This window comes from Bos indicus x Bos taurus, chromosome 27, assembly GCF_003369695.1.
Source record: "Bos indicus x Bos taurus breed Angus x Brahman F1 hybrid chromosome 27, Bos_hybrid_MaternalHap_v2.0, whole genome shotgun sequence".
Lineage (NCBI taxonomy): Eukaryota > Metazoa > Chordata > Mammalia > Artiodactyla > Bovidae > Bos > Bos indicus x Bos taurus.
This window is the reverse complement of record NC_040102.1, coordinates 24,862,050-24,883,414: the sequence shown is the minus strand read 5'-3', so window position 1 is coordinate 24,883,414 and position 21,365 is coordinate 24,862,050. Positions and strand designations below refer to the sequence as shown.

The following is a 21,365-nucleotide window of genomic DNA, read 5'->3' as shown; positions in this document are numbered from 1 at the left end:
GAATTGGTTCACAATGCTTTTCAGGTCTTCTCTGAATCCTTTTACTTCTCTGAATATTCATTTTATTAATTTTTGAGAGCTTGATATTGAAACTCTTAACTACAAATCTTAATTTATCTACTTAAAAATAATTGTAATATGTAGTGGAACTGTATGTAACTTTGTTCTGTATTTTTCCAAGTTTCCTGTAAATGTGTTATCACAGTATTGTAAAGTAAAAAAATATATAATGATAATTTAAAAAATTTAAAAAAAGAAAGAAAACCCTAATGGAATAGGAGAATGCCCAGGGATGGGCAATGAGGTGATCAAGGGGTCAGAGGCCTGGGCAGAAGGGAAATACTGGGGTCTTCAGTCCAGAAGGGCAGAGATGAAGAAGGGAGGGGACGGCTGTCTGAAACGGGGAAGGGAAAGGATGGAGATTGTGTATGTGATCACAAGATTCTTGGATACCAAATGCTCAAGAGTTTTAGAGAGGTCATTTTAGCAAAAAAGAAATAAAATATGAATTTTTCTAGTGAATAGTAACCTTAGAAAACTTGTAGATGGTGGCTAAACACCAGTAATTACCATTCCATAGACTCTCAATTGGAGAAGGCAATGGCATCCCACTCCAGTACTTTTGCCTGGAAAATCCCATGGACGGAGGAGTCTGGTAGGCTGCAGTCCATGGGGTCACACAGAGTCGGACACGACTGAGCGACTTCACTTTCACTTTTCACTTTCATGCATTGGAGAAGGAAATGGCAACCCACTCCAGTGCTCTTGCCTGGAGAATCCCAGGGACGGGGAAGCCTGGTGGGCTGCCGTCTATGGGGTCTCACAGAGTCGGACACGACTGAAGCGACTTAGCAGCAGCAGCAGCAGACTCTCAATTGGCTTTGGGCATGAGATTTCCTGATTAAATCCAAGCAGGTGGTTAATAATTTGTCTCTCCATCACTGCTTGAGTCTGTATCCTGGTATCTGCCCTAGGACTCAGGGAATTTTCCCAACAAAATTTGGACACCTGGTGAAAGGTATAACACAGCCAAGTGGCAGGTATGGAGGAGGGGAAAGGAAGGGCAGGGTTCTGGAAGTGAGTTCAGTACATACCACGCAGAAACAGCTGGTGTAAACTGAGATGGGGAATCCTGGGATCCCGGTGCAGGGAAAGGGCCTTAGATAATTAACGATTCACCGTGGAGGGCAGGGAGGATCCAAACGTTGTCACTGGGCATATTTGATATACTTACCTTCATTGTAATGTTCCTAAAAACAGAAAATGGAATGTGTCCAGGTCTTCTTGGTGAAGCCATTCAGGAAACAGGCTGAGAAAGCGCCGCAGGGCACACCGGACAGAAACGCTGGAAAACATCTGTCAGGTGCAGTGGTCACCCCCCTGGCCCCGTAGTTCCCAGCACTGCTGCATCTGGACACTCCCCATGCTTCAGAGCATCGGTCTGTTTATTTGTCTGATTTTGTCCCCAGATTTGTGAGCTCTGTGATGGCAGAAGCTCTGTGTCGCTCATCCAAAGACCTCCTTGGCCCATCCTCAGTGTCTGTTGGTAGAACAGATCATGTCCGCCTGGCTCTAGACAGGATGTGTGGTTGGCAGGGTATCCTCCATGTGGTTTATCTGCTTCCCCTGGAGCCCCTAGCATCTGCCCTGGAGCTTCCCCTTCTTCACTCAGGTACAGAAACATCACGAAGAGGATTTGACAAGTACTTAGGGAATGTGAAGCACCCTCCCCCATCTCACGGAGGAAGAAACTGGGGTCCAGATAAGGAAAGTAAGTTAGGTCAATGTTAAGCAGCTAACCAGCGGGACATTCTAAATGAGAGCTCAGGCGATCCCTACATCCTTTCTTCTTGCTAGGCAGTGCTGCTTCCGATGTTCAGAGTTTGCCGAATTCTAAAATAGACCGTGTTAATTGATTTGCTCATTTTTAGTTTCTACGCAAAGCTGGAGAGGATGGAGCTGAAATGGGGTGAGTTCACGCTTTATCAATACGCTTAGAGATTAGCTTTCTTTTCCCACTAGGTGAATGAGAGAGGTCTGAGCTGTGGTGGGTGGTACCCAGTAGGGGAGGGAAGGAGCAGCTGCAGGTGGGGAAGAGCCCAAGGGCTGTTCGTTGCCTTTTCAGGCTTATGACGTTCAAGTTTAACCAGCTCTTAGCCAGACTTCAATGTCCTTCCTGATTTGTGTCTGGTCAGGTTTTCAGGCCATATTTTTCCAAAATAACAATGATAATAGTTTAGAATTTTCAAATAACTTCCACATCCATTATTTAATTGGATTCTTCCAAGGACCATATGAGGGATAAAAATGTTGTCAAGAAAGGAAAACCCAAAGTCCTAGTAGCCTGCTGACTTTTCCCAGGACCTGTGAAGAGTCCTGCTGGCTCAGTGCAGGGTCAGTTACAGACACAGCCTCTGCTTGATTCAAGGCCCACCTTCTCCACAGAATCTTCCTGAAGACTCTGCTCCTATGGCCCTGTGAGTCTTGGCAACTCTAGCTCATTCAGGTGACCCTTAAATGGGCTGGCTTGGATTACTGGGTAGCTTTTATGTATTTGTGTCTGTGGCGTCTGATCCCAGAACTTCATGGCAAGTAGAAGGGGAAAATGTGGAAGCAGTGACAGATTCTGTTTTCTTGGGCTCCAAAATCACTGCAGATGGTGACTGCAGCCATGAAATTAAAAGACACTTGTTCTTTGGAAGGATAGCTATGACAAACCTAGACAGCATATTAAAAAGCAGAGACATCACTTTTCTAACAAAGATCCATATAGTCAAAGCTATAGTTTTTCTAGTAGTTATGTACAGATGTGAGAATTGGACCATAAAGAAAGCTGAGCACTAAAGAATTAATGCTTTTGAATTGTGGTGCTGGAGAAGACTCCTGAGAGATCCTTGGACCACGAGCTGATCAAATCAGTCAATCCTAAAGGAAATCAGTCCTGAATATTCATTGGAAGGACTGACACTGAAGCTTCAATATTTTGGCCACCTGATACCAAGAGCCGACTCATTGGAAAAGACCCTGATGCTGGGAAAGACTGAGGACAAAAGGAGAAAGGGGCAGCAGAGGATGAGATGGTTGTATAGCATCACCAACTCAATGGACATGAAACTGACCGAACTCTGGGAGATAGTGAAAGAAAAGGAAACCTGGCATGCTGCAGCCCATGGGGTTTTAAGAGTCGGACACGATTTAGCAACTGAAAAACAACAAGACCTGGGCTTACCCACAGAGCAGGCTTGGCCCATTGTCAGAACGGGCTGGGCGCTAACATCTCCTGGGGAAAGTGACAAGGAGGGTGAACGCAGATGGCATGTCTCATATGTGAGAAGCCAGTTAGATTCTGGTGACTTGCCTTCTGGGGAAACCGAACCTGAGACCGGACCCTCAAATTTCATTAATATTTTCCACTAAGTGCACCACTTCCCACTAATATTTGGAGGGGAATTGCTTTCTACAAGTGCAGCTCAGGGGAGGCAGCGGCTTCATAAAACCTCCCACTGAGCTGTCACAAATGAAAACACCTTTGGCTACCTGGAGACCAGTCAGGAGATGAGACAGAGCTTAGGTGAACGCTGTTTGATGAGTTGCACAGTCTTTAGAGGAAAAGCCATGTTTGTATTAGCATTGGTTTGCCAAAGATGAAACAGAATTTAAAAAACCGATAATTCAAAGAGCTCCGAATCAAAAGTTGAGATGCTTTATAGGCTGAACTATGCCAACAGAAGTGCCAATAGTTTATTGCCTTTGGAGAAGAGTGCTTACAACTAGTGTAGAGGACTTCATAAATTTTCTTTTATTTTTACTGTCAATCCATTGATGTACTCCTTCCTTCATTTACTCATTCATTCAATAATGGCATTTTTCTGCATTTTCTCTGTGGCAGGCACTGCTCAAAAATTTGACAGCCTACTTTTGGGGGACACTATCTGTGTGCGCTAGAAACTCCTCTTCTAGTAGACTGTTCTGCAGAAGAGGTTAATTCCATTTTACAAAAGAAGAAACAACATGTCAGAAAAACTTGGTGAATTTTTCTCTCAAATATATAATAAAGCCCTTAGAGGACTGGTGTGAGAAGCCTCTTCCCTTTCCTCAAACCTTGACAATGGTTCCCAAAGATCTGTAATTTATCATGTAAACAGTAGTTTCTTGACACCTCTATTCTCTCTCCCTGAATCATAGAAGATCTTGAAGCTGAGAAGAAATTGAGGGCTTGAATTTAAGTCTGCACATTTTCAGAGTTCAAGATCAGAGAGCCAAACTCGATTGCCTCACACAGTGCTGTGGAGGACAGAACTTTTAGCCTGGGAACTGGTGTATTCCAGATCCATGTGAATAAGTCACTTTCTATACAGGAAAGGAACACTTTCTTGGCTCCGACAGGGCTTATCTTAAGGTCAGGAATCTTCCTAAAGAAACTGGCAGAGACATAACTCTGCAGCACTGGGTAGCCCATTTTAAAGTTGCATGAGATGAAATTTATTCCTCCCTCATGCTTAATTGGCAAACTCATTTTCCTCCCTCCAACTCCCTGATCTGAAAGAAACATCTATTACCAACATAGAGAAACAAAAAGATCTTTCCTCCAATTTGATCTTACGCTCTGTTCTGTGAATGACCACAGGAGAACTCACCCTTGAAAAGAGAAAGAGAAATCAGTCCTCACGCTTCCTAGCCATTTACAGGAAGAGACTGCGTTCTCTCTTTAGAGACTGACTATATTGATTGAGAAGTAGACTTTTTCCATTTTGGTTCCTGCTCATTAACTTGTAATGAGCCCACTTGTAATGCAGTTTCCTTGATGTAGTTGATCAGTTCAGTCACTCAATCGTGTCTGAATCTTTGTGACCCCATGAACTGCAGCATGCCAGGCCTCCCTGTCCATCACCAACTCCCAGAGTCCACCCAAACCCATGTCCGTTGAGTCGGCGATGCCATCTAACCATCTCATCCTTTGTCATCCCCTTCTCCTCCTGTCCTCAATCTTTCTCAGCATTAGGGTCTTTTCCAATGAGTCAGCTCTTCGCATCAGGTGGCCAAAGTGTTGGAGTTTCAGGTTCAACATCAGTCCTACCAATGAACACCCAGGACTGATCTCCTTTAGGATGGACTGGTTGGATCTCCTTGTAGGCCAAGGGACTCTCAAGAGTCTTCTCCAACAGCACAGTTCAAAAGCATCAATTCTTCAGTGCTCAGCTTTCTTTATAGTCCAACTCTCACATCCACACATGACCACTGGAAAAACCATAGCCTTGACCCAGGCTGTATTTCATACTTAGAGGTGGAAGACGAGGAAGCCAGGTGCAGGGGAGACGAGTGACCCTGTATCCACAGTCAATGACTTACTACAGAACTGGTCAATGCAATAGTTTCAAATGCTGAGTGCCCATTTGATTTGTCCTTTTCTTGTCTTCTAGAATTCATGTATAAATATTTGGGAGGACTGCTAATGTCAAGCCGATGAGTCTCTTCAAACGCTCTTCTTTGGGGGAATAAATAGCTATAGTTTTCTCTTGCCTTGATCTTGCTCATCTTCTCTGTTGGCATTTTGTGGGATAAATGGGCAACATTTCTCTTCCATTCCCCTTTTGCAGACATACAAACAGATTTGGGGTTAGATGATTTTTTTTTTTTTGCCCTCGAGCTTACTTTTAAAGGAGTCTCTTACTTAAGGATGGACTTTTAATTTTTTACAACTTCCTCTGTTGATTAATTCTGCTCCAGTACATTTTCTTTAGAAAATAATTAGTCTGAAAGTTCAAAGAGTTTTCCAGCTTAGCACAATGCTGGGCATAAAACAGGCCAGTTACAGGGTAACAGAAGTACCCACTCTGGGGAAGAGTCTCCTGAAACCTCGTGCAATAAGATGCCTTATTCCTTAAGAAGAGGAGACCCCACAGTAGTTTGGGGAAGACTGTCAAGGTGAGTGATCAGCCAACAGATGGACCTTAAGAAGTAACTGTTCGAATCATGTGCTTTGGAACTGAGTTGAAAGTGATTCAGATCCTCTCTCTGATATTTACTAACAATGTAACCTTGAACAAGTTACTGAAATTTTCTAAGCTTCCATGTCTTCATCTGTAAACGGGGGACGATATTACTACTTACTTCATAGAGCTGTTGTGAGAATCACATAATACCAGTGTGTGAAGTGCTTCTTAGCATGGCACATGGCATTTAGAAAACACTCAGTGACTGGACTCTTGTTCTTATTTCTATAACTATCCCAGTAACCAGAGAGCTTCAGGATCTCCCTTGTGATTTCTCATGCTCCAAAGCTATTTAACTCCTCTCTTCCCATTAACACTCAAGAAGTAAAAAGTCCAAGTTTGATAAAGAGTGTGTCTGTGTAGTTTATGGATTAGACTATCTTTGAAGGCTTTTCCTAAAATGCTGGAGGCTGAGTTGGAGAAAAGCTAATAGGAACATTTTCTGAGAAGAGATGTTCAGCCAGCTTCACTAGGAGAGATTGGACTATCTTTCTATTTTGAAAAAACTTTTTGTATGAAGCTACAGATGAGCCACAAAACAGCTAGATCCATCACCTTGGCAGGACAGTTATCCAAGGGCCCTGGAGCACTGACTATAACCCTAAATGGTAATCTCTACATATCCAGGACAATTTCAAAGAAAAAGAAGACAAAACCACCTTTCATGGAGTTTCAGTTTCTTATTAACTCTGTACTGAACTCTCAAACAATTTTAGAGAAAAGGATAAGATGACATTTCAACTATTTCAATGATGATGTCCTTCCATTACTTGTCAGTATTTACCTCATTTTTTTTTCCCCAGCAAATTTACACTGAGGACAACTATTCCCAACTTCTTTCTTCTACTTTAGATGATGGTTTAGTATGTTTTCATGAATCAATGGAGCTTCCAGACTCATCATTTGTAATATTGTTCAATTATGGGTTTTTCTCTTTATGCTATAAAACTGCAATTACAGAACAATATAGCTGGAGAGATTTTAGAGCTATGTTATGTGTAATAAGAAACAAGACCCTGGTGGTCTAGTGGTTAAAAGTCTGCCTGCCAATGCAGGGGACATGGGTTCAATCCCTGGTCCAGGAACTAAGATCCCACATGCTGTAGAGCAGCTAAGGCCAGATGCCACAACTACTGAGCCAGGAGCCACAGCTGCTAAAGCTTGCGCGTCACAAGAGAAGAGCTTGTGTTCCGCAACAAGAGAAGCCACTGAAATGAGAAGCCTGAGTCCCACAGCAAAAACCCAGTGCAACCATAAATGAACAGAAAAATGTTTTTTTAAGAGGTAAGAAACAATTTTTATCAGACCCTTACTATGTGCCAGGCTCTGTGTGCTAAGTGCTTTATACATTTATTTAGTCATCTCAATCCTGTGAGGTAGGTTCTACTAATCTCTCCATTTTACAGATAAGAAAACCGAGGCTGAAAATTTAAATGTCCTGTTCAGAGTCATGCAGACATTAGGTCTTAAATTCAAAACACAGGCTGAACTAAGTCTATATGTATGCTAACTAGTATGCCATATGATTCTTTTACTTCAGATGAGGCTCCTGGACACCGGAGGAGTAGTGTGAGTTTGCTTGGAACCCTCTAGTTAGGAACGGGCAGGGCTGGGACCTGGTTCTTTGGACTCCCAGGGCCCTGTGTCTTCTAGTGTACACTTGATTCTACCTCTCTTTGTTATATTCTAACTCTTTTTGTTATATTCACTAGTTTGTTGTATTTTTTTTAAGATTTCACATATAAGGGATATCATAGAGTATTTGACTTGCTCTGTAGGAGATTTGCTTTGAATAAAGCATCTCTCTGTAAACACTCTCGCCAAGAACTCTCCGGATTCCTCAAAGAATGGCTCTGAGGCACTAGCTGTCTTAGCAACAGAGGACAGACCATCCCAGTTGCTTAGTTCTTAGCCTTTGTTTCTTCACTGTTTATTATTATTACTGGCTGCACCATGGAGCATGTGGGATCTTAGTTCCCCAATCAGGGATCAAACCAAGCCCTCTGCATTGGAAGCACAGTGTCTTAACCTCTGGACGGCCACGGAAGTCTCATGGCCTTTGTTTCTTTAGAAAGCAGAATAAAACACACATGTTCTTGCCCAGAATGGAACTTAAATGAAGAAAATGATCAGATAAAAAGGTAGCCAGATTCAAATTAAATTTTATTTGCTTCATTTCAGCCTGCTCCTTCTATTCTAGATATATCCCCCACAGATCCTAAACAAATGGCGTCACTATTTATTGCACACACCTGTCAAATATCTCCTAAGGTCCTATCAGATTGGACTATCTCTGTTTGGATCCAAGAGGAAAGTGATGAATAAAATCTGCTCCTTGTGTGTGTCACTGTTTATTTACTTTCTGGATGAATTCATATTACAAGAAGATTCTGGAAGGGTTGTTAATTATCCCTGTAATCTAATTTATTGCTCTGGGCACCTGATATGTTCTATACCTTTGATAATGTTAATTTTATTCTTTTGTGAGATGAGCCTGGTATTCGCAAAAAGCCGTAAGATGTAATTTACTTCTCCCCACTTGCATTCTAAATATTAACTCTATTGAAAATGATTAAATAGATTATGTAAATCATGGTCGTTGCATCCACTTTAAAGGTTAATCCTGCCATCGTGTAGCCAGATAATTAATTTGAATTGGTTCCTGAGCATTAATTCTCAGGGAAGCCCAGGTATAATGGTTGCAGTATCCTATTATGGATGTCACTGTATGCCTGCCTGGGATAAAATTTGGAAGAAACAATTCTCAGAGCTTTGAGAACAAAAGTTCCTTAGGGCCACTGAGAGACTCAGTGCATCATGGGATTAGAGTTACACTTTCTCTAGAATTTTAGAAGATAGACTTGACCAAGCTTGAGTTTTCTGAGATGCCACATCCCTTGTTGGGAAGCCAGACCCAGTTTTTCCAGTTGATTCTTTCTCTGCCCTGGGACAGTGACCCCTACGGACTCAATCCTTGGGGCCCTTTGCTGATTGGCTGCAGGTGGATTTGGTCCAAGGAGACAGTACCAAGGTATCAGAAAGGCAGCAAATTGTTCACCCCTTCCATGACTCCCACCGTGTGGCCCCTTCTCCGTCTTCAGCTCTCATTGGCTCTGGTACCTCCATTTCCTCCTTGTCTCTCTGCCTTAGGGATGATAATGGCTTTCAATATTGCCAGTCTCTGGATATCTTTGGTCCCTGGTTTGTTTTCTTAATCCTGCCCATCTATCTGTAGATAGCTGTTCATAAAATCTCTTCTTTCAAACCATTTGCGATGAATTCTGTTTCCTCCCAGGACCCTGAGTAATGCACAGGGTTTAAATAAAGACCAAACAACCCAAAGGTTGGCAAATGTACTGTCAGCGATTGTGATTGTCTTCTCTGGGCCCTGGGAGCAAGGTCACAATCAATTTCCTTAGAGCTTCAGAAGTGGGAAGCCTTGGACTCCCTGTGCTCTGGAGCCAAGGGAAGTTTGCAGTCTAGACTCTGAGAAAGAAGGCCAGCATCCCATTGGTGGGCAGTTATCTGGCCCCTGTGACATGGTGACAGTGGAAGTCATGGCCCATGAACTCAAACCAGATCAAGTTCTGATTGGTTAGTAGTGATCCAAAGATTAAGGACAGTTACATGGCTTCCTCTTCTAACTTGTTTATCATTTTATTATTATTATTTATTTATTATAAGAGGCAACTTATTATTTTGCCTCTAGCTGACCCCTCCCACTTAAAAAATCCAAAAGTAGAACACAAAAATAGTGAAAGATACCACAAGCTTAAACTATAGGCCCCCGCAAAAAAAAAAATTTTTTTTAGCTTTGGGTTTGGGACATCAGGATAGTTTGTTAAAATCTCGGTTCATAGTTGTCCTCTGGTGATTACAGGAGACAAGAATGCTTCCCGGATGATCTCTGCAGTAACCATGTTATTTCTCCATCTGTCCTGCCTCTTTGTTTTTGGAACTCTCTTTCCTGCACTCCATATGACCTGTGGGTTCTGCCGATTCTCAGAGGGGTCTCATTGCCTCTGCTCTGAAGACAGGCATGTAACCCAGCCTGACAGACTCAATTATTCTGGAACCAGTGAGTGGTCCAGGGGCAGCATCAAGGCTAATCAGAATCCTTTACTGAAGCAGATATTGGAAAAGGAGCTTTAAGGGCAGAATAAGCTCAAAGCTGCCTGCAGCCATCTTGCTGTCACAAGAAGGATATCTTTCAGGGCATAAAGCCAAGCAGAGTGGGAGATGAAAAGAGCCAGAGTGCCCATCTTACTGTTCAAACCCCTAAATCCAGCAAGGGCTGGAGTCCAACCCTTGGACTTCTATTTACATGAACCAATGATTTCGTCTTTTAGAAAAGGAGCTAGTTGTTGGATTTCTGTCACTGTTCCGTGGAAAGGTCTCAGTGAATTCTCCTCCCTTCAAGAATAACTAACACCACTCAATGCAAGGGAGTACGTTGCTTTTTCTTTAAGGCTTAAAAAAGAAAGAGCCCTTGCTCTTTCATCTGTTTCTGAAGCAAAGGCCCTCCTTATCGATCCCTCTAAATCCCTCCTCTGGCAATTTAACTAGGCTTCCTTTGCTCTTTTCTCAGTGAATGTGTAAAATAGCTGGTTACCCCCTTCCGCAGAGTCATCTCTGTATACATTTAGACTCTAATGAGTTACTCTGAAGCCAGTTTCCTCCAGGCTAAGAAATCCAAGTCTATCGCAAATATTTTTTTCCAGCACCCTTCTCTCTAAATTGCAGAATTTTGAACGTTTTCCTCTGACCTGGAGAGGTGAAAGCATGTTTCAGAAACTTGTAGAGAAGGTCTTTATAGAAAAAAAAAATTTACTCCAGTCATAAGAAACTCTAATACTGAAGTCTCAAGACCAAATAAATGTGTAAGTAAATAAGTATGAAAAATTTCAGGCAGAAAAAAATGTAAATATGTAGTCTCTAAGGGGCTTCCCAGGTGATGCTAGTGGTAAAGAACCAGTCTGCCAATGCAGGAGACATAAGAGATGCAGGTTCGATCCCTGGGTCAAAAATCCCATGGAGGAGGGCATGACAACTTACTCCAGAATTAGAGAACCCCATGGACAGAGGAGCCTGACGGGCTATGGTCCATAGGGTTCCAAAGAGTTAGACACAACTGAAGTGACTTAGCATATGCATGTAGTCCATAAACCAGTTTTGGGTTCAGTTTTAAAAGAGTTTAAAGGCAGATAGATGGCAGTTTTCTGAGACTGCAGTTAGTGGTTGGGTTTTTCCATCAGGTTCAATGTGTTGTCCATGTGAAGAAGGAGGTGAGGGGTGGCTGCAGGTGGAGGCTCTCTGGGGTTAGTGATTGCCTGAGTATTCACATACTTAAAAAGAGAAGGCTGATTACTCCCAGTCTCGTTGGATATAAACTTTTAAAAAATCAAAAGGATTATAATTTCTAAGGGCATGGATCCTACAGGAAGCCTTAATTAAAGAGTGGGAGGTATAGATTGCATTAAAGAAAAACTTTTGTTCAAGATTTATTTTTAACCATGATGAATGTGCTCTTAATTAAGACTACTTTTGGATAAGACTCAAGGAGTTACCATGAGATTACTGTCTTCTACGTTTAACCTAGGAACATGACCCAAAATGCTTTAAATAGAAGACTTGTTAAATTTAAAGATAACTTTCTCTCCGGTAAAATAATGTTGAGAATAATTAACTTCCAATTTGCTTTAATTACTTTTAAACATGTTTACATTTTCAAACACTAGGATAACACTGTGTTCCAGGGAATCTTGGGGTGTGGGGGTACGGGTGGGGGTCCCCGAGATGAGCAACAGTTTGCACACAAATAAATAAACTATTTCAGAACCCAGCTCTCCTCCTTTCCCCATTCCCTTTATCTAACTTCTAAGTATAATTCAATCATAGGTTTGAGTAATTTAATTAATTAAATTTCTACCCCTTGTTTAAAGAACAGTGTCTATTCCTGGTAATCTAAATTATTTTGAAACAAATGAAACATTTAGAGAAGTGGTTTGCAGCCCATCAGCAATTATCATTATCTGGGGTTATAATTCTGGTTCCACTTCCAGAGGTTCTGATTTAATGGAAGTGGGTGGGAGGGCAGCAGCTATTAGTACTTTTTAAAGATTCCCACGATTTTAACCTGCAGTGAGGGTTAGGAGTCACAGATTCAGAGACGGAAAGAAATCACACTGCTAGTTCAAAAGCAATTCACCAGGAAGCAGTAGGGCTTCTTGGGAAGGGCTCAGGATTCAGAGTTGAGGGTGTTAATCCTGCCTCCACTCCTTGTCCACTATTTGGACTTGCTCATGTACTTGGTCTCTCTGTATATCATTTCCTCATGGGTAAAACTGGGGTAATTGTGCCCCCTTTATGGAATTGTTTTGAGGACAAGATCTACCTGGTACGTGGGGGAACCTCTGTAGCAAGAACTATTATTAATGTAGCATGTAACTGTCTAGAAACACATGTCTCCATGTTCCCCTTACTTGCCTTCTCTGTGCCAACAGGAACCGAAGTCCGCACCATTCCTGGAGACCCTGAACTCCCTGAATGGGTATGGATGACCCTGGCAGCTACACTGGGCTTGCAGAGACAGGGGTCCCCACCTCCAGGATCTAATGCCTGATGATCAGAGCTTTATTTATAATAATAGAAATAAAGTGCACAATAATTGTAATGTGTTTGAATCATCCCCAAACCATTCCCCCCCTCCACCCCCAGTCTGTGGAAAAATTGTCTTCCATGAAACTGGTTCCTGGTGCCAAAAAGGTTGGAGACTGCTGGAGAAGACCAAGCACTTGTTCCTTCCAAGCCTAACCAATGCCAGTCAGTGAAATGAGTCTGAAGGTCTGAGTCCAGCATTTTTACAAACTGTGTTACCATTTCTGTTACAAGTTATGAACTAGCTCTGGGCACCCCCCATTTTTCTTAACCGATAAAATGGGATTAGGCTAGAACTCTGTTCCATGTTCTTCCAATAACATGAGCCAATGAGTTTTAAAGAGTCTGTCAGTTTCAGATCAGATAAGTCTGAAAATATTTTTACCGGTCAAGGGGATAATATAGTGCCCAAGCAGCTTCTACAATGTAGAGGTCCCACGAAGAGAGTGGATTTTTTTTTTTTTTTCCTGGAAAGCTGGTTCTTCTGCAATTAATAGTAGAAAGGTTCCATCCTGACTTTTAGCTTGAGGACAGTGATACAAGTTACCCAGTCAGTCTCAGTGGAGAGTAAGATCTCAGGATTGACCATAGGGGTTTATTTTTTATTGGGTCCACAGCAGAGATGGAATAAAATTGCCCATGCAAGATAAAAGTCTAAACTGAAATTATCAGTGTTGTCTGGACCCTCAAGACTCTGATGCTGGGAAAGATTGAGGGCAGGAGAAGGGGGTGACAGAGGATTAGATGGTTGTATGGCATCATGAATTCAATGGAAATGAGTTTGCGCAAGCTCCAGGAGACAGTGTAGGACAGGGAAGGCTGGCAAGCTGCAGTCCGTGGGGTCGCAGAGTTGGACACGACTGAGTGGCTGAACGACAGCTGAACCCTTAGCAGCTCTCTAGGTCAGTTGTTTTCCAACTGGGCATGTGTTGGAAGCCTCTGGAGGGCTTGTTCAATCTCAGATCCCTGACTCCACCCCTGGAGTTTCTGATACAGGAGGTTTGGGACGAACTCTGGCACTTTGCATTTCTAACAAATTCCTGGATGATGTAGGTGTTGCTGGTCCCAGCGTCACACTTTTAGAGTGACTTCTCTAGGTCTTACTTCACAAACTCCTGTGATGCTACAGTCCACGTAGAACACTCTTTAAAATACTGATTGCCAGATCCCACCAGTAAAAAGTCTGATTTTGTGGATTTACAGTGAGGCTCAGGCTGTACTCATCATCAGGGAGCTTGAGAAACCCTGACTGGGTCAACTACCCATTCATTGCAACAGAATTACCTGGGTGGGGGGTGAGGGGAGCTTTGAACAAACTCTGAACCCTGGGCTTACTCCCACTTCTCAGATGCTAATTCTGAAGGGCAGGGCTGGGAGAGTGTGCATTTTTCAAGTGTCTCAGTTGATTGTGATGTGGATCTAAGTTGCCTCACTTTGTAGGTGAGGACCCTAGAAAGATTGAGGTATTCATCTAGAGCAGTAGCAGAAACGGTACTAGAAACCCCATGGCCAGATCCTCTGGGCTTGGTCCACGCTGCCACGTTCCTTCTTGTCTGATCCATCAGAGGCTATTTCTTCTGCCATTGATTTTCAAATGGAGCACCCCAAGAGCTGGATACAGCACTGAGTTCTGACATTGATTCTTCAACACCAACTGTGTCCTCCAATACGACTCAATTCTGACACTAACTGCCTGGAACGAGCATCAGATCTCACAAGTTGAAAGATGAGGTTCCCCAAAAGACTGCCCTTGCTTTAGCTGCCAGTCTCAGCTGGGGTCCTCAGGCTACCCTCTCTTGCCTCTGACTTGCCTACAAATTCAGAGCTTCCCATACCCCTTTAGCTTTGTTCATTTGCTGGAGCAACTCACAAAATCCAGGAAAGCACTGTCCTGCCAATTACCATTTTCTTATAAAGGACATGAAGGAACAACAAGATGAAGAGACATGGAGGGGAAGTTCTGAAAGGGGCCCCGGCACAGGCGCTTCTGTCCCTGTGCACACCTCCCAGCACATCCATAAGTTCACTGCTGCTGCTGCTGCTAAGTCACTTCAGTCGTGTCTGACTCTGTGTGACCCCATGGCATGCAGCCTACCAGACTCCTCCGTCCATGGGATTTTCCAGGCAAGAGTACTGGAGTGGGGTGCCATTGCCTTCTCCGATAAGTTCACTAACCAGGAAGATCTCTCACTTTCTCAACCACTGTTGTTGCAAGAGTGGCCATGGGAGGTGAACAGAGATTCCAGTCCAGTCTGGGGACTGGAAAGGGACAGTGGAAGCTCTTCCTCTGCAGCGAAGAAGATCCTTGGTCCCATCCCAGTAAGGCCACTGCCAACCAAGCATTCCTTCCCTACTCCGCCTCGCAGCAGAACCTAGCAGAACTTCCTAGGGGATCTCAGTGCTGCCAGATCTGATGAGCAGGCAGAACAAATGTGTTGCCTCATCTCATTAGACCCAGGCTCCAAGGTTAGGGCTCAAAGGTCAGGAGCCTTTGAAGTGGAAGAGCAGAACTGCTAAAGGGTCTTGATTCTTTAAAAGAAGTTTTCCTTCCTCCTACTGACCGATTTGATGGAAATTCTGAAAGTTTCATGTCACACAGCAGAAAGGCCAAGTACTAGTGGGCTTGCCTGAAAGGACAAACACATCTGAAAGATGCCTCCTCGTCTCCAGACTGGCTCCTCCCACACAGATGTCTGCAGGCAGCCCGGGCTTTCTGTCACCTAGGCTTGCTGCCAGGAAGCGGTTTTTCCTCCATTGTTTCTGAGATCTGATGGGTTAACCAGTCTTAGAGACCTCATCTCTGTGATTCATCTCATATCACGCCCTCCCTATTCATCTTCACTGCATTATTTCTGGCCTGCATTAACTTCTCCCATCTTTATTTTAATTACAAAAATGGCACATGCTTGTTTCAGAAGAAGCCAGAAGCCAAGAAGCACAAGGAATGCAGCTCTAGAAGCTGGAAAAGACAAGCAAACAAATTATCCTGTAGAGCCACCTGATTTGGGCTCAGAGAAATAGATTTTGGACATCTACCCTCTAGAACGCCAAGAGAATACATGCCATTTGTGGTAATTTATTGGAGCAACCTTAGGAAACTAATACAGATTGTTTTCAGATTTTTGGACTTGTAAATATTTTAGTACCTCCTATCTCTGATTATTCCCTGGAGTAGGAAATGGCACCCCACTACAGTATTCTTACCTAGAGAATTCCATGGATAGAAGACTCTGACTGGCTACAATCCATGGGGCTGCAGAGTCAGACATGACTGAGCACACATCTCTTGATAGAAACTCTTGACTGAAATCTCCCCTGGCATCAGTCTGCCCGCCATGGCCACTCCTTGACTCCCCCCTTCTGGAAAATGTTATCCAAATTCTTGACTCCAAAGGACCCCCATGCACTAACCTAACCCACTTTGTTTAGCCTTAAAATTGACTATTATATGACCACTCACACCCTCAACACACATGTTTTCTACATTCATTACTTGACAACCTTTTCTATGCCTGCTGTGCCTTCCTTCACCCATCTATGTGTAGAGTACTTTAAGCTCCAGTTCAAATGGGACCTCTCCCCCAATGACCCTTCTGTGTCCTTGGCCCACCCTCAACAGATGTGATCTTCACCTTCTTTGAACTTGCCTAACATTTTGCATCTCTCTTGTGGCAAATATCAATTCCACCTTGTATGGAATTGGCCAAAAGTTTCGTTCAGATTTTTCCATAAGATCTAATGGGAAATATCCAAAGGAACTTTTTGGCCAACCGAATATTTGAGTTACAGATTTTATATATGAAGAGCCTAGTACTTTAATCATTTGCTGAATTATCTGACAATTAAATATCTATTGAATTGAAATGTGAACCACAATAGAATGGGTTTTATTGCTGTTTGTGTTGTAATTTAATACCTGCCGGGGTCCAGCCCCGGTGGATCCAGGGAATTCGAAGCGGGGACGACGTCGGCGAGGATCAGGAAACAACTGCTTAATTAAACATTAATTAAGGATATAAAGAGTAATAGAATGAGGATAGCTCAGTGAGGAAATTCAGTGGAGAGAAGAGGCTGAATAATTCAGCCAGAAGGTAAGAGAAAGAACGACATGGTGAGACCAAGTTTCGGTGAACAAGGCCCGCACTTTATTTTCCAAAGTAGTTTTTATACCTTAAGTTATGCATAGAGGATAATGGGGGAAGGGGTAGAGTCATGCAGTAAGCCAGGCTTTCTTCCTGCAAACTTATCATATGCAAAAGTTTAGGTGATTTGCATCATCTTCTGGCCCGGAGGCCTTTTTCTCTAAAGGTGATTATTCTAAAGTCAGGCGCCAGCCTCCAAAAAGCTTTAGATAAAGTTGCATTCCTACAGAGCAAAGGTGTGGTGGGCTATAACAAGAAAAAGAATTAACTCAAGGGTCCCAGGTTACAAACATTAAAGCTACTATTTACACCAATTATATTAATCAATACACTGCCAGGGACACAGCAGGTAAGGGATATGGAGACTTAGCAGCAAACATTGGCCCAACAAGTGAAAATCCCTTCACCAATACAATTTCTAATCAATCTTTTAACTGCTCAAAGGAATCTGTATTTAGACAGTTTAGAACATCTCATGCCTCTCACAGTTTGGAGGCTCTGAGCAATCACATGTGGCCGGAAAAACCTATTCAGGCAGGCTAGAGGACTTCCAAGGGAGTTTGTAGGTTGAACACTGTCACACCCAGGAATTATTAACTGGAGCTGTAAGCTAACTCTTTTTTCAGAGAGAGGTAGTGGGGGACAGCCCCCCGTAAAGTCAGAGGTGTAGGTGAAAGCACAAAGCAGAAAGTAGGCAGACTCTGGTTTTGGGGGTAGATTGCTCGAGAATTTCCAGGGAGACTCCTGAGGCTTGATCCCGCCTTTGCATATGCCAAGCCTCCTTCCTCATGACCTTTGCCAGGGGCGGAGCTCGCTCCCCGCAAATACCCATGATGCGATGGGCTTCCCTGGTAGCTCAGACAGTCAAGAATCCGCATGCAATGCAGGAGACCTGGGTTAGATCCCTGTCATGGGAAGATCCCCTGGAGGAGGGCATGGCAACTCACTCCAGTATTCTCGCCTGGAGAATCCCATGGACAGAGGAGCCTGGCGGGCTACAGTCCATGGGGTTGCAGAGAGTCAGACATGACTGAGCAACTTAGCACAGCACAGCACGTGTGATGAGATGGAAACCATGGACTTTAACAATGAAAGATGGACATAGGAAAGGAAACTAATTAGGCTTAAATTATGCTTCCAGTTTTTCAAATCTCTTCCCTGCCTTCTGCCTTTCCAGATTCAAGAATAAATATGATGGTGATGATTCAGGAGCAAAGAAAATATTCACTGACTCCAAGCTCAGTAATGATTCTCCACTGTGATTCAACGCCATCTCAGGCTGTGTTTACAGGAGTGCAAGTCCAGAACAAAGAGGAGATTGTCTCATGGCCTTTTCAGATTCATCTTCTGCAGGAAGCATGATGAATGCTACCACTGTTTCCTATGATGTTATATGAATGATGTTATTCCAGCATCAGAATAACCTGGGATGCAGTGAAAAAATACAGATTTCTAGATACCACCTCCAAGAAGTTTCTGAATGAACAGGTTAGGAAAGGGCCTAGGGATCTATATTTTAACCAGCATGAATTTTTGGAGGCTTATTAGTCTAAAAAAACCCTTAGAGTTGTTTCCACTTTTGGAATTCTATTATTCAGAGTATTGTGTCCAGTTTCTGGTTCCATAGTCTCAAGCTCCCAGCTTACTGACTCTGCTGGTTCTTACCATTGGCAGCCCCAAGTTTTGGTCTTCAGAAACTGTTTCTTTGGGAAAGGGAGCACTTAGAAATTGGCCAATAGGCAAGTGTGGGGGGTTTAGCTCACTGGTTCTTTTAGAATTTCGCCATTAGTAATGAGGGCTGTAACTCACAAGCCCCAGCCACTCAGTTTATCTCCTAGAGATGAAAGAAACAGGTTATTATCGCAGCTGAGAAGCCACCCAAGACAAAACATGCAAGTGTAATCAGGTGGCCATGAGTACCTGAAGGGGAGATGATCCGAGGAGGCAGAGGCACAGATAGAACTGGTGTCTCGTTAGAACTGACCCTGTATTCTAGAAGGAGACCTGAATGAGTCTAAGAAGCCTTGTTGCCTGTGACCTTTCCTCACCCCAGGGGCAGAAGTGGTGTTAGCCATTCCCAGGGATGGGGGTGGGACAGCTCAAGTGCTAAAGAGAAGCAAGAACTGTTGCAAGAAGGAGGACCCCTTCCAGGGCCCGAAACTGGACTCTTATCTGACACTTGAAATGAATTGTCCGAGGAGACACACGTGCTGACAAAGCAGGAGATTTTATTGGGAAAGGGTGCCTGGTTAGAGGGCAGGAGGGTAAGGGAACCCAGGAGAACAGCTCTACCACGAGGCTCGCAGTCTCAGGTTTTATGGTGATGGGGTTAGTTTCTGGGTTGTCTTCAGCCAATCATTCTGACTCACTCAGAGTCCTTCTTGGTGGTGCAAGCCTTGTTCAGCCAAGATGTATGCCAGAGAGGATTCTGGGAGGTGGTTGGATGTGTGGTGTCTCCTTTTGACCTTTCCCAAACTCTTCCAGTTGGTGGAAGCTTATTAGTTCCGTGTTCCTTACCAGGACCTCTTGTCCTAAAACAACTCATACAATGGTGCCTGGCCAGCGTGGGCGGTTTCAGTCAGTGTGCTTCCCCTAACAGAACCAGGGAGCTCCATGCCGTGGCCCTCTTGCTCTGGTCATTCCATTCCAGAGATTTATTGCCGCCTCCTAAATAAACAAAGCTACTGGAGCTTCAAGAGCCCAGTCTGACAGATGACCAAGAGTCATTTTTCAGCCTTAACACTATTTGTTTACCGTGTGTCCACTGTCATTAACCCATAAGAGTGAAAGCAGACCAGTCCATTTCATTTTCTGATTATCGAGTTTATGACATCATTAAAATTAATTGAGCACTTATCTCAGCACATAACGAGTGGGCCATGTGGAGCAGGCAGAGTTCCTGGAAAAACACTGACGGAGGGTGTGAGTGTGTTCTCGCCATCAGCGTGGCGCATCCGGGTCCCTGGTCCTATGCAGGTCATGGAATCTTATAGGGGACAGTCATGCAGTTCTGGTGCTCAGCAGCCTGTTCTCAGCATTGCTATTTCTCCATAGGAGGACTGCAGTAGGGCTTGGAGTCAGAGAGGAAAGACAAGACACTCTGCACACTCACTTCTTTTGCATTAAAGAGGAAGTGGAGAGTTTCTATTTGGGATGATGACAGTTTTGGAAATGCGGGATCGTAATGGGGTGCACAGTATTGTTGAATGTAGTCAATGCCACTGAATTATACACTTAAAATAGTTAAAATTTGATGGATCAATTTGTGGTATGTATATTTTACCACAATTTTTTGAAGAAAATGGACTGGCTTATCATAGACTAGTCCAATCACTGTTCTCTGTGCTCAGTTGTGTCTCTTTGTGACCCCATGGACTGTAGCCCACCAGGCTCCTCTGTTACGGGCTTTTCTGGGCAAGAATACTGGAGTGGTTTGCCATGCCCTCCTCCAGGGAATCTTCCCCACACAAAGATCGAACGCACGTCTCCTGTGTCTCCTCCATTGCAGGTAGATTCTTTACCACTGAGCCACGGGGGAGGCTGAGTCCACTGGTGTGGTGGTGATTAACAAACAGTTGCCATCTTGTTCCCTCTTTTGATTGCAAATGCCTCAGTGACCTTCTGCTCCTTCTGTAGGTTTGGCTTATCCTAGGAGCAGTGACCAAAGCTGTTTCTTGTCGTAGGAACCAGGCAGATATTTTTGCTCAGTCTAATTCTGGGGTATTTGAGAGCAAATGAAACTTCACTAACTCCTAAGACTTAAATGCTTAAGTATTGGAATGGCTTGAATCCCTTTTATCCACCGTAAGATGGGCCTAAGAGTTTGCCTCTGGGGTAGACTGTCCTACTTTTCTTATGGAAATGATAACTAATTACCATTGAGTGTGGGTACACATTGCATTTTTTTTTTTTTTTGAATGCCAACTCTCTCTTTTCCTCCCCATTTCCAGAACTGAGTACTTCAGTACAGAGCTGGAATAAATAAAGGCTTTTGGATTTGTGGCCCAAACTCACTTCGCTTTGCCTATGAATGTTTCACCTCCCAGAGTTCAGAGACTAATAGAACCACAAAGTTGAAAGAGTCTGGAAAGATCCCGCGTTCATTACCCATGGGATGCCTGTCAAATGGCCACACACAGGCATGGCTTCTATCTTAGAGAAAGGTCACACCCTGTAACCATTACTCATTCTGTCTCCTCAAAGAGCTCCTCAAAATTGCAGTTATAAACACATTTTTAAAGTATATTCCACCAATCCAGGGGCTTCCCTAGTGGTTCAGTGACAAAGAATCCACCTGCAGTGCAGGAGACTCGGGTTTGATCCCTGGGTTGGGAAAGATCCCCTGGAGAAGGAAATGGCAACCCACTCCAGCATTCCTGCCTGGAGAATCCCATGGACAGAGGAGCCTGGTGCCTCTCTGTGGGGTCCCATAGTCCACAGGGTTACAAGAGTCCGACACCACTTAGCGATTGAACCACACTGATCCAGAGATTTACAGTTCTGCTGTCTCCGTATTGGGTTTAGATCACGTTATTTTAATATTCCAGGAAGATGTTTTTCAGTTGAGAAAGTT

At 43.6% G+C, this 21,365-nt stretch overlaps 1 long non-coding RNA gene across 1 annotated transcript in view; it reads left to right on the top strand.

The window, feature by feature from the left end:
- Positions 1 to 12,666, top strand: part of LOC113884994 — a 119,625-nt gene extending 106,959 nt beyond the window's left edge. Inside the window, exon 4 of the long non-coding RNA XR_003509089.1 lies at positions 12,497 to 12,666. This is a non-coding gene — a long non-coding RNA (uncharacterized LOC113884994). The remainder of the gene's footprint in view (positions 1 to 12,496) is intronic.
- The last annotated feature ends 8,699 nt before the right edge of the window (positions 12,667 to 21,365 follow it).